The following is a 14,165-nucleotide window of genomic DNA, read 5'->3' as shown; positions in this document are numbered from 1 at the left end:
TCCAACTTGTAGCTTTAGTTCACTAAATCAGCCACCCTCGGAGAAGATTGGGTGCACATCATCAGCATCATCGTCATCACTCCACTCCTCATCTGAGTTTGGGGGGTTTTCAATTCTTCAGACTTCCAAGAATCGTTTCCATCAGAATCATCGTGAATTGGATCATATGCATCATAAAATTCTTAATTGTTTTCTCTGTTGCCCAGCACTTGTGCCCAATCTACTTCTTCATCGGAATTCTCCACAACCAAACCGTCATCTTCTTCTACTATTTTCTCCTTGCCCTTCTTCCAGGCAGCACCTGGAGCATGCTTCAACTTAAATTCCCTCAACCTAGCTGCCGAAAGACCACCTTCAATATCTGATTCAGTAGAACTGTCTTGTGGTCCAGGCTTGTATAGGCTGTCTTCTGCAGATTCGTACGAGTCATGTGAATCACTGTCACTGTCATTGTTGTCATCGAGGCTTATATAGGTTTTCTTGCTGCCAATATCTTGTTTTTGTCCCACTACTCTTCCTTTTAGTCTAGCAGAGGATCTAGTTGCAGTATGAATTGATTTGGGTGAAGTGGCTTTAGATTTGCGGGCTGATTTGGGTGTTGGATTGGGTTTGGATGCTGATTTGGGTGTTGGTTTGGGTATGGGCTTAGGTGTCTCCTTAGGTGTAGGTTTGGGCTTAGGTGTAGGCTTAGTTTTCTCCATATGTGCTGGCTTGGGCTTAGCTGTGGGTTTAGGTGCGGGTTTTGGTTGGGGTTTCTCCTTCACCAGGGGGATGGAAGCAGATGCTGGTAGGGACTTGGATGCCTCTTTAGAAGGGCCTTCACTTGTGCTGTTGATGGATGATTTGATATGGGATGGAATGGTTGGTGTATCATTCTTTGGGCTAGGTGTGGTCTCCTTGACAACGTTTTCTGCACCAGTGCCATTGGGTGTTAGCTCCATCAATTCAAGTGCTTCTTCCTCTACCAGGGATTGGGAAACTCCATGCTCATAGTATATGTGCACTGTTCCCCCATTGTTCTTTGCATTGAAGCACATCTCTATTAACTCTTTGTCATGACTTAATGCTCGCAGTCCACTCTTCATAGGTCTACCAGGAACAAGCCACCAACACTCATCCATGTTATCATAACCTAGGATCTTGTAGTAGTCTCTTAGTGAAAATATATCTAATATGTCCTCATCTAGCCCAGTCAACTCATCAGTGTGATCATTGTCATAAACCAAACTGCCATTTGGTTTGGTGACAAAACTGCCTCCATGATGATACACAATCGTTATACCTTCATCCATCTATAAATAAGATTCAGGAGACACAATGGTTAAAAACAACACTAAATTCAATAAATTGAAAATAATAAAAAAAGATTATAGACAATTCAGTTGGGGCTTAGTTCTAATATATTAAACAACTTAATCAATTAAAAGTGTTTTGGCTACCATTATAAAATATGAATATTTTATTAAAGACAAATATTTAGTTTAATTTCAATTTATCTGGTACAATACTTAATCATCAAACATGAAAGAATAAAACAAATAAAATCAACAATATTTAGATACAATTACAATTTTGCTGTTCAAAATGCATTAAACCCCGAACTTGGCCAAGTAATCACACGCGTTAAGAATTCCCATTACACATCATAGGCTCATCATTGAAGCTATCTCATCTCCATTGTAATGGAGCAGTTACAAAACCAGGCACACCATAAAATTCATCCATAATTTGAAAAAAACTAAAGTTCTGTACTTTCACTTTAATTTAGAGTTAAAAAACAATCCAAGGAATAAAAAAAGAAATCAAATGAAATGGCAAAATTAAAATAAGAACATCGAATACAACAATCATACAAACCCACACAACAATAATCAGAACATTTCAATCCACAAAATTCAAGGTAAAACTAAAATAATAACAACACAACAAGAATAATATAGAGCTATTTTACAAGGTTCACTGGAAGAATCGATCAAACACCAGGTACCAAAAGAATTACTCATCCTAGTCAAAACAAAACTATGTACAAAGTACTAAAATCAAAATTCTCACAAAAAAAATGAATAGCCAAAATGAATAGGGACTAAGAGACCAGAGATCTTTAACCATAATAATAATAATAATAATAATAATAATAATAATAATAATAATAATAATAATAATAATAATAATAATAATAATAATAATAATAATAATAATAATAATAATAATAATAATAATAATAATAATAATAATAATAATAATAATAATAATAATAATAATAATAATAAACAGAGAAATTTTCAACAAAACATACTATTTTTATCTGTGTTTTAATTATTGTTAAAACCAATGAATATTATTTTCAATCTTTAAGTAGAAAAGCAAATAAGAGAAACTCATTGTCCTATCTAAAAAAAATGACAAGAAAATAAAAGGGCAAATATTTTTCACAACTGATTGTCAAAATAGAACAAAGAAATTAAAATCTTCACACAATCAATTACATAACTAACAGTCACAACTGTCTGAAATACCTAAACATGAAGGATTATGCTTTTTACAAGGATAATTAATGGCAGAGTAATTCAGACACCAGAAGCAAAAAAATCCATTTCATTTCCCATTTAACAGCTTAAGAGAAGGGTTCTTGATAAATAAAATAGACTACACTTTAAAGTTATTCCTTCCCTCAAAGATTTCAACTAGTAATCACACCTTTAAAGTTCATGTATAAAAATAGGAATTTTTAATCAAAATTATGTTCTTGTTATGATCATTACATAATGCAGTACTCTCTTTACACTTATCAGTACTCTTGTAAACAATAGTACAAGAAGAAACAAGGAAACACATGAAAGCAAACTTGTCAGGTGTGTTCATTAGTAGTGGGATATGAAGGAGTAAATTTGTTATTTTAAAATAGAATATGAAGAATCAAAGATTGCTCAAACGGACAAAGAACTGAACGATTCAGTTGATCACAGATGCAAAAAAATTAAACCCTAACAAACAAAAACTCTATTATCATCAACAACCATAATCAACCACATTCTCCCAAAGTTACACTGATGAAGTGGACTGAAAAAATTGAAAACAACCCACAACCAACATTTTGAGAAAAAACAGAGCATGAAAGTTGAGAGTAGCGTTTTTGTTACTAACCTATTTTTCAAAAGATGACTCCCAGTTAATTAATCTTCACAATGGAGAGCGAACCAAGTAAGAAAATTTTCAAACCTCCATTACTGAGACACCAATGGTGCTTCTCTGAAGAGAAGGGAACGTATACGACGGGAAGAGAAGGAAGAGAAAGGGTCAATTGGGTTTCACTTCAAAAGTGGTTACTGTTTGGATTTCATTTGACCCCTTTTTTCATGTCAACGACGTCGTTCTAAGCATTTTGGCGCCAATAGTAAAACGGCGTCGTTTTGATACTGACAGGTGTCATTTAAAATTGCCAGATCAGCTTTCCGGTGACAGAAAACATAAGAAGGGCCAATTTGAGGCGCGGGTCAAAATTTCAGGGTACAATTTGAGTCAATTGAAACCAAAATGGCTAAATTGAGTCGGGAGTCAAATTTCAGGGGCCAATTTGAGTATTAACTCGATAAATTATCTACAAAAATTATGAATGATTCACTCTTCAATCGAAAATACGCTTTTCATTTTTAAATCCGTAAATCTTTTTTTTTTTAATATGGAGCTGTTTAACTTTATCCCGCCTTATATTAGATATAGATAGATTATAGAATACGATATTGTTGTAACGTTTTTTCTTATTTATGTAATTAGTTTGAAAACTAATTTTGATTGCCAATTTATTTTATATAATATGATTAGTTTAGTTTTTTTGCGATTTGATTTGAATTACTTGCATGTAATTTAATTTTTTAAATTCAATCCAATTTGATACAAATTCAACCGTTTAATTTGAATTAAACTGATTTGATCCATTTTTGACGTGTAACTTATAAAGCCAATAACTTGAATTATTAATAAAATAGATAAATAAACATGGGAGGAACCTATTAAATTATGTATATAACATTATTGAGAGATAATTAAACTTAAACAAATCTTTTATTTTATTTATTTTATTTTATGTAATACTACTCTGATTAGATTAAATAAAATTTAAGATGAGATTTAAAATTTAATCCATTCCAACCATTCAAATTATATAATCCATTGAAAAAATAAAATTAGATAAGATAAGATAAAATCTAATCTAATCTAAATAAAATATTATTGTTTATAAATAACATCAATTGTCATTAACACCACGCATACTTGGTTGATTGTTTCTCATACCAATAAAATTATTAAATATTCTTGTTTAAGAACACTTTTAGCTTCTTCAAGTCTTCAACAATGTCTTCATCAAAGTTCATCATCATTCTTCTCGTGCTAATTATGTCCATCATGATGATGCCACGTGTCCCTGCCATTACTGTCGTTACCCACTCAATAGAACACTGTTTACGAAAAGTAATAAACCCTCCTTTACCACTGCCTCTAACCGCCACTAAAAGTGAACTTAAGCTGTTGGATTTTTCTAGAATTCTTTGCCGTGATTCGTTCCGTCGTGTCTCGCATTATGTTAAAGTGATGGAAAAGTTGCCCTTACAATACATGGAGGCTCTTTGTAACATCTATGATGATGATCAAGAAAAAGTTGAGACTTTTGTTAACGGTGCATTCTTCAATTATAATACACAAGAACTCATGAATGGTGAAACATGTTCAACGATAAAAGAGAAGATGCTAAGTTTTGCTTCACCTATTTAGGAAGATAATAACCAAGAAAAAGAAGATCCAATCTTATACAGGTTATTATGAAGACAAATAAAAGCAATAATATTATTCAATGAATTGAACTAGCCTTTCATGTGTTGGTACTTTAGACTTATAGTTATTCAGATTTGACCAATTCATGTTTCTTTTATTTTTTTAGGTCTATTATTATCCTCTTTTTATTTTTAATTTTGTCTTCTTTCTTTTTTTTTTAACAATATATGTAGTATATATAGAACACATTATTATTATTATTATTATTATTATTATTATTATTTCTTCTGCTTCTTCAATTTTTTTTTCATAAAAAACATAATAATCAAACTCGAACCTTTTAGATTAGTTTAATGATGCTATGCTGACATAGAATTTTGAATTTTAAATTTAATATTTAACTATTTAAATTTTAAAGTTTTTAGTTTAGAATTTGTTATTTTTGTTTAGATTGTATTTTATTTTAAGTTTAAATGTACTAACTTTTAGAGAAATTGATTTTCAAAGATACGTTTACATACAAATGGACACAATGGCCATATATTTAGTATCTTTAAAAAAAAGTTGAAACACAACAAAATAAATTTGGACACTAATTTTTATATTTTTTAATCAATGTCTTTACAATCAAATAAATCTAATATTAATATGGTTTTTGAGTTTTTTTTCTGAAATAAAATAAAAGAAAAAAATATTTTACAAAATCCCATTTTTTAACTTTCATTTTTTAAATACAATTTTTTTATTTAGGACAAGTTTGTCACAGCCTCCGACACCTACCCGGCGAACTTCATTAATTTTATAGAGTTCGCCTAATTTTCCGGTGAATTTTACCCCAATTCTCCAAAATCAACGAAACTCAAAATTTTAAACCATTATTATCGCCTCCAAGAATAGATAAAATCAACGAAACTCACATTTTTAAGTTATTATCATCGCCTCCAAGAGTACATAGAAGTATACAAAAGTACACAGAGACAACAAGTACGACTTCTTCAATATTACTGGCAGCAATGGCAACCATTATCATCGTTTTCAAAGATACACAAATATATAGGAATAAACTATATTTAACAAGGATTTTTTTCATTATAAATTAAAAAACTCATTATTTTTTCAATAAAAATATGAGTTATTCTTGTATACTCTTATATATTCTTATATATTTTGGAGACGATGATACTAGTTGTTATTATCTATTGCGAAGTTTAAGAATTTGAATTTGAGTCAGCCAACTTTTTTTTAGAATTTGAAGTGAAGTTATGGAGTTCCTCTCAAGAAAGGCGTTAATCACTTACAGCCTGCCATAGAAAAAATCATTCACAGTTGGAGTAGACAGTAAAATCAGATTAATCCAGAAGAATAAAGCATCTCCGAAGTCGGAAGGGCAGTAAATTTGTCCTAAATCTAAAACAAATTATTTAAGAAATTAAAATTGAAAAATAAAATAAAATACTAACTAAATAGAGACTAATGATTTTTTTTCTTTTTGGCCAAAGATATAGACCAAAATCTGGCCCAAATCTAATACAAAAACTCAAAGCCCCCAACCCGACCCAAAAATCAAACATCGCTTTCCCTCTTCATTTTTCCACAAAGCGAGACTCTTTATCTTTCATTACAGCAAGTTTTTCTCATCAAGCCAAGCAGATGAACAGCCGCATCTCGACGCGAAAGAACTCCAAATCAGTGGATGTATCTTCGACGCTCAAAGCTCCAAAATTAATGGACACAGTTATCGAATCGTCGGCTGTATCTTCGTCGGCAGCATCTTCATCTCCATCGACATCCTCATCGTCTTCATTCCGCCAAAACTTTGGTGGTCTTTAGAGTTTTAAATCTTTCGTTTCTTCAAAGCTCTCCCTAATTGTCCTGAGGTCATCGTTCATCCATCGCCATGACCGCTTATTCTCCAGTTTCATTTTCAACCCAAATTTATGAGTCTAGTTGACGCCAAAACCTGGGCCATCCTCTTTTGGGACCGAGGAGGCTATTGGTTTGTTTGTTTTTTTTTTTGGACTTGAGGCTAATGGTTAAAGAAACTCAAACTAAGAGAAGATGTGTTGGGTAGAATTAAGTGAAAATGAAGGATATTTAGTTTGCAGGTATACATGGCCCAGGTTGCTGAGGCCCAACTTGAGAGAGTGGACGATCACTATTCATTAAATAATTACAACTAATTTTCACCAAAAAAGTTGCAGTTTTGGCCCATAAATAGTGCTAGAAAGTAGAGACAAGGAAAAAAATTACACATGCACAAAAACGGTTTAAAAATAAAGAAAATTCTTATGGCTGGCCCAAGGCCATGTCCAAAAAAAAAAATATATATATATTAGTTTATTAGTTAGTGATAAGCTCTTAAATAAAATTTAAAATTTTAATAAATTAATCTTTAATCTATCAAATTAAAAAAATACCGTAAATAATAAAAAAATAATGAAAATAGTCAATTTTATGACAGCCTTTTGTTAAACAAGTTCCTCTTAAAATTAATTAGTTAGGTGAAAGTTGAAACTATGGAAATTTATTTTGCATAACTCCAGAAATAATTTTATTTATTGGAGCACTTTTAATTTTTTAAATTAATTTAACATTAAAGTTTGTTCCATCTAACTTCAAAATTAACTTTTCATTGTAGAAGTATCCAATTTTCGGAGGATGTTATTCATTGATTTTATAAATTCACTGTAGAAGGCCAGAAGCTATTCATTAGTTGGAATATAATTACAAAGTAATTAATCTTGTAACTTCAATTGCTAGATAGTAGTTAATAATAGAGATTTTATTTATAATGGTATAATATATAAAATAAAGAAAACAGTATTTTTTTTTATGCTATGCCAGATAAATACAGCTACTACCTTTTGCGATGGCTCTAACATTCATTGGATGCATGCATCTTTATACTATTTTTCAATTCAGTTTTATTTATATTATTATGTTATACTGTATATTAAAACAATTTTTCAATCATGTTAATTTTATACATATAAAAACAATAATTAATTAGTTATTATGTATAAAAAGACACATCTAATGTTTTATAAAATTATATTACTGTAAATAAATTTAATTATTGATCTATTATATAAAGTTAATTATTCTATTAGTGTATTATTTAATTAAAAATATAATTTATATATATAATGACTAATTAAGAATTATAAAAAAAATTTAGAAATTATTTTTAGAATATGTTTTAATTGGAATAAAAGTTCACAATTATCTTCAATTGAACATACTTTTAAAGGAGAATCAATTGTGTATTTTACTTGACAAAGATATTAATTAGTAAATTTAGAAATTATTTTTAAAATATGTTTTAATTGGAATAAAAGTTAGATAGTTTTGTATAAACAATTTTTATTTATAAAATTAAATGCATAAAATTACTTTATATTCTTCTTATTTTTATATCCAATTAAAGTTATCCTAAATGTAAGGAATGAGTCAACCTAAACAAAATTCATACAAGAAACTCATATATAAGACATAAAGTAATAAGTTGTGGAATCAACCACCATGATTGTGTGATCTTTAATTCATCAAATACCTTTTATTTATACATAAATTACAGATATATAAAACCCCAAATTATATATTGTATGTCTAAAAGTTTAAAACGTGTAGGTAAAGCCATAATTTCAAATCATTGTACACTATTTTATTCTCTATGTTGGCATTTTGTAGTAGCATAAGAAACTTCAAGCCTTCAACTTAATTATTTATTTAATTAAATTAATAATAATTAGTATGCTAATACCTTGCTTATTGGTTGTTTCTCCCTACAAAGCTACCTAGGTGACACATGGCACAATTTAAGAGGTGAATATTGAGTCAATACTCAAATTTGATTCAAATCAATTATTTGAACTCAAATTAACTCTTAAAATGACAATTGACCCAATTCGACATTCAAAATTTATAATGGTAATTTACGTTTATTTTTAGTTAATTTTTGTAAATAACATATTAACTTTGTATATTAACTCATTCAGATTTGAACTTTTCAATTAAATTTTATGTGACTAAAATTTACTAAATCTCGTAGAAGCTTGATTGACTCTATAACATACATCTTTGTAAAAACAATAATAACAAGTTCAAATTAAAAATTTTAAACTCTAATAAAATTTGATTACATAGAATTTGAATAAAAAATTTAAATTATAACAAGACATCAAATTAATACATTGTTAATAGATATTAACTCAAGAATTATAATATGAATTACAAATATAAATTTTGAAGTTTAATTTAAATTTATTACAATTTTAAGAATTAATTAAATTCGATTTTAAAATTTAGAGACCAAATTAAATATTGTTTCGACGGACATTATTTCTAACAAAATGGGCCCCACATTTCCACACCCTTGTGTCTTGGGATTCTTATTAGGGTTTTCAATTGGAGCCGTTGATGGGCCTTCATTACCCTAATCGAGGTCCTTTGTTCAAAAATTCCCCTACAAAGATTCTTCTTCCTAATGTAATTTAATTAATTAATTAATTAAAATAATAAAGGGAGAAAGTTCCTATGATGGGGATGAATGAATTAATGGGGAAGCAACAACATGCCATTGGAATTGGAATATACAGGTATACACAGTAAACATCCCCCTCTATTTTGTTATAAACATGATCTTCTGTCATATTAAAATATTACTCTATCTAGATACAATAATATTTATATTCAATCAAAGTAACATGGATAAAATAATTAATTTGAATCGAAGCAATAAAAGTTGGCATAGAATTAAAAATACAATTGTATACTTTTACGGCAGTAATACTAGAGACATAATTTAAAATTATTTTATTTAATTTAATATATATAATTTTATATATATCACATTAATAATTATATATTTATTATATTTAAATTTATCTAGCTATTTATTTTAATAATAATTAAAAATTATAAAATAAAAAGTTAATATAAAACAAAATTACTTTATAAAACTAATCTTTTATTATCTCTCAAATAGTCAAATGTTGTTACTACTGCAATTCATAAATTTATATTTGATTTTGCTAAAGAAAAGAAAAAGAAAAAAAAAAGGGTCAACTAAGACCAGAGAAAGCCATTAAGCCAATAAAGTTATCTACACAAGTAAATTTTAATGACAATAATAAAGGTAGACGAGGAAAAGTGAATAAGAATCACAATTTCATTAAATAATAATAAAATAAGATTTCTAAATGATTATATCGCCTTCCCTAATAACACATTAATACCCTGAAGGACACTCTTAAATTCTTGACCTAATTGTGTCCGGTTTTAATTTGATACGGTATCTTTTTTTTAGCGATTAAAAAAAATTGAAAGAAAAGTAAAAAAATTATAACAAATTTTTAAGGAGAATATATATTGCACACCATATTTTTTATTTTTCATCTAACTTCACTCCTCACCATAGCATTATTATTTTCTAAAAATATAAAAATTAGTTTAAAAATAATTCTAAAAAAATATATATTTATATTATCTCTCTACATTGAAAATAAAAAACTAATTCAAAATTATCTTAACATCTAACAAGCATAATTTAAATTTTATTGTCATATTTTTTCTCCCAAAAAATATACTTGTAAATTCAATAAATGACTTGTATTATGTTTGTCAAGTTTTAGTTTACGCATATTTCTTAAATATATATAACTAACTTGAATTAATCGAGTGATAGATTAATTCATTCATCAAATTAAATAAAAATAAAAGTTTAATTTTAATCTTTTATATACAATAATTTATGAGTAATGTTAGGGGGTTAGTAATATTTGTGATTGGTAGCCATCAACTAGCCATCAATAATAATTTGATGGTGTGAGATTGGTTTGAGATTTCATCCAATGACTCACCTTTCTCTGCTGGTTACATGCTGGCTAAAATATAATAAAATTACTGCTCCTAGACTTTTCCATAATTTATTTCAAGTCCTTTAATCAAACACTCTTATCCACAAATTAAAAGCTTCATAAGAAGAGGAGGACATTGGTAGAGGCATGTCAACGTGAGGTCCCATAATGGTGAAGAAATAGGGATAATAAAGGGCCGAAAGGGAGATTGTGGTTCCTTAGGAATGAAATCATGGGTGATGGTAATGAGAGAAGCATGCATGCATGGACATGGGTTTTGACAACAACATGGGACAACCTGTTTTTGATCCAACAAATCATTTTACTAATTCAAACTCTCTCCACTTTCCTATGTTTTTGTGTGTTTTTTACTCAAACCCCTCCCTCCCTCTACTCATTTTCAATTGCTCCTCTGGTCTCCACTCAAATCAAATTAATTATTATTACTCTCCACAACCCTTCTAAATATATCTTCCCTATTTATTTTGGATTCTTATCCACCTTCTTTGTGTATGACACAAATTAAAGCATTAATTAATATTGCAATAATGTTATGTAAATGATCAATAATATTTAGAAAGCAAACAAAAAAAAGTTAAAATAGTTTAAATTTGTCTTATATAATATTTATTAATTATCGCTACGATTAATAAATAATAAATAAAATAAAAGTTTAATTATTCTATTAATTCCTATAATTTCGTAAAATTTTTAATTAGATTCTTATATATATTTTTTAATTGAGTTCTTGCACCAAAGTTTTTTTTAATTGGGTCCTATACTCTTTTTTTCCTTTTACTTAGGTTTCTGTACTAATTTTTTTTTTTAGTTGGGTTCTGTTCATACCCTGACCCAATGATAAAGCCCAGGTCCCAACAAAAGGCCCAATCCAAAAGGATTGAGCCTCACCTTATATCGACCTCCTCCCTACGAAATCGGTTCTTACCACGACTAACCCTAAAGAAGTCGGGGACGAAGATTAGCTGGCAGATAATCACTCATTCAAATGAGTAACTGCCCCTAAAATCTCTCTACCCACTTCCAGGAGCCATATCTCAACCTCCCTAAGATAAAGGGGGCGGTTATCCACCTCAAAAGACGGAACTACCTCAACGGTAGTTATGGGTTCACCCCTATAAATACACTGACACCTCTCAGGTATCTCAAAAGCCCAATACTCTCTAGACCTGTTTTACCCCTTTGCTGACTTTGGCATCGGAGTGTCTTTGCAGGTACCACCCCCCATTCTCCCTTACACAAGTCGGACGGGAGTCTCGGAGCGCAAACTCACTTGGACGTTTCATCGTTCAAACGATTGGGCCAGCCAAACTTGTCCAACTCATTAATCTCCGGTTACCCATTGTAACAGATTCCTATACAATTAAACCAATTACTATTAAGAGGGACCTAATTGAAAAAAAAAATGGTGTAAGAACCCAATTAAAAAAAATATAAGGACCTACTTGAAATTTTTACGAAATTATAAAAACCAATAGAATAATTAAACCTAAAATAAATTTGGACTGTTTTTTTATTTCTCTAAAATTATTTGCTTTGACAATCATAGATAATTATGTAGTAGTTTTTTTTTAGAATAAAAAAAATAATTATTGAAGGCATAAACATACACCTTTTTTTATATAATTGCCTTGTATAGTTATTTGTTCCAATTGTTTGTATAACAATAATATTGTTAGCATTATGTGCATAATTGATTTTATGTTCTTTTTGACAAATTAGGTTAATATTCACATAATTTGTTGAAAAGTAAAGTTATTGAGATTTAATATATAATACTAGCTATTTTCATGTAAGGGGGGAAAAATATGTTTCATTGGAATATATAAGGTTGTTAATTGTAGGGTTATTAAATACATTATTTCTTATGTAAAAAAGAAAAAACTTTAAAAGATTATTAATGATATTTATTAAGAAGATCATCTACCCAACCAACAAGATCATTATAATTGTAGTAATGTTCTTCCCTGTCTATACAGCAAATAAAATTAAAGGGGCTATTAAAAGGATTTGAATGAAGGGTGATTTTGTAGTATTCATTCTATATATATTATTAATTCATTATCAATTAGACTAATCCATCTTGAGGAATAACTATATTTATCCCTTTTTCTTTTCCCAAAAAAAATAAAAAAATGTGTCCCCAAAACTTAGAGATATATTTTGCTTACCATTCAAGCAACTTGATGGTGGTGAATAAAGGATAATCTAATTAAATAAATTAATATCTTTTTTATATATGAAATTTGGTTCCATTTATTTATTTATTTCTATTTAAATATTAACTAAATTATGCTCTACCACTAAAATTCTGTCAGTGCTGTTATGTATGTTGGAAAAAAATTATTATATTATTATAAAAAAAATTAATTATTTTATTATAATAGATTTAATTGTTGTGATAATTAATTATTTCATTAAAATATATAAATTAATATATAAATATATAATAATTGATTTAAAAATTTGTTTTTAAAGTATACAAAATATTTTAAGAAAACTTATCTACATATATATCCTTCTTTGATTTGATTTTAAGTTTTTAACAAACAATAGCTATAATGGAAGGGACTAGGCCTATTTTTCTTTTATTTTAAAAGGGAAAAAAGAGATCGAATTTTGCAATTACCATAAATTAAATAACCAAAATGGAAGGAAGTGAATGAAATAAAAAACAATTGAGATGAATTGGGTTAGAACTTAGAAAGAAGAAAAATGGACCACAACTATGGTTGATGACTGAAGAAGAACCAGAACACGTGGCAGAGAATAGAGAGCCGAAAAATAAAAATAAGTAATATTTAATGCATGAAACAAAACTTGTTATGGTATATATACATGAAAGGAAATACTCATAAATAAAAAGGGTATAAACTAAAGTCAAAATTATTTAAAGAAATTGGGATTCATTTCCTAAAAGAAATTTAAAATTATATGGCAAGAATAAGAAAGAAAAAAGAATGAGTTTGACTAATTTTTTTCCTTGTTTCAATGATCTTGTAAATAAAATTGTACAATAAATAAATGATAATATATAAATTTCTACTAAAATATTTTAATAAAATACAAAAATATGATATGTCAAAATCATATATTAAAAAATATAATGTGTCAGCTATATTAATATCCCACCAATTATATGTCAACAGAATTCTGTCAAAATCACTTTGGTCTGAGAAACATTTTTCGATAATAAATATGATATGATGATGAGAAGGGGAGGCTTTACTTGTTCTTAAAAGAGATTACTAAGATGTTTTCTAATCTTGGTCAGAAAAAAAAGTTTACATTATTTTTTAATTAATAATTAGTCAATATTTTTAAATATTTTTTTATTTACTATGTTATAAACTTATCTTAATTACATTATATTATTAATTATTAAATATAAATATTATTAATTAGAGGGGGGATTGTAGACTTACAATGATTGTATCTAAATCAATAATACATGAGATGTGAACAAAGTTAGAGACAATATCTCACTAGGTGAATCCACTTGTTATAGCTCCCGAAAAA

The sequence above is a fragment of the Arachis duranensis genome, chromosome 3, assembly GCF_000817695.3.
Source record: "Arachis duranensis cultivar V14167 chromosome 3, aradu.V14167.gnm2.J7QH, whole genome shotgun sequence".
NCBI classification, from domain to species: domain Eukaryota; kingdom Viridiplantae; phylum Streptophyta; class Magnoliopsida; order Fabales; family Fabaceae; genus Arachis; species Arachis duranensis.
The sequence above is the reverse complement of the archived record's forward strand: the minus strand, read 5'-3'. Positions refer to the sequence as shown.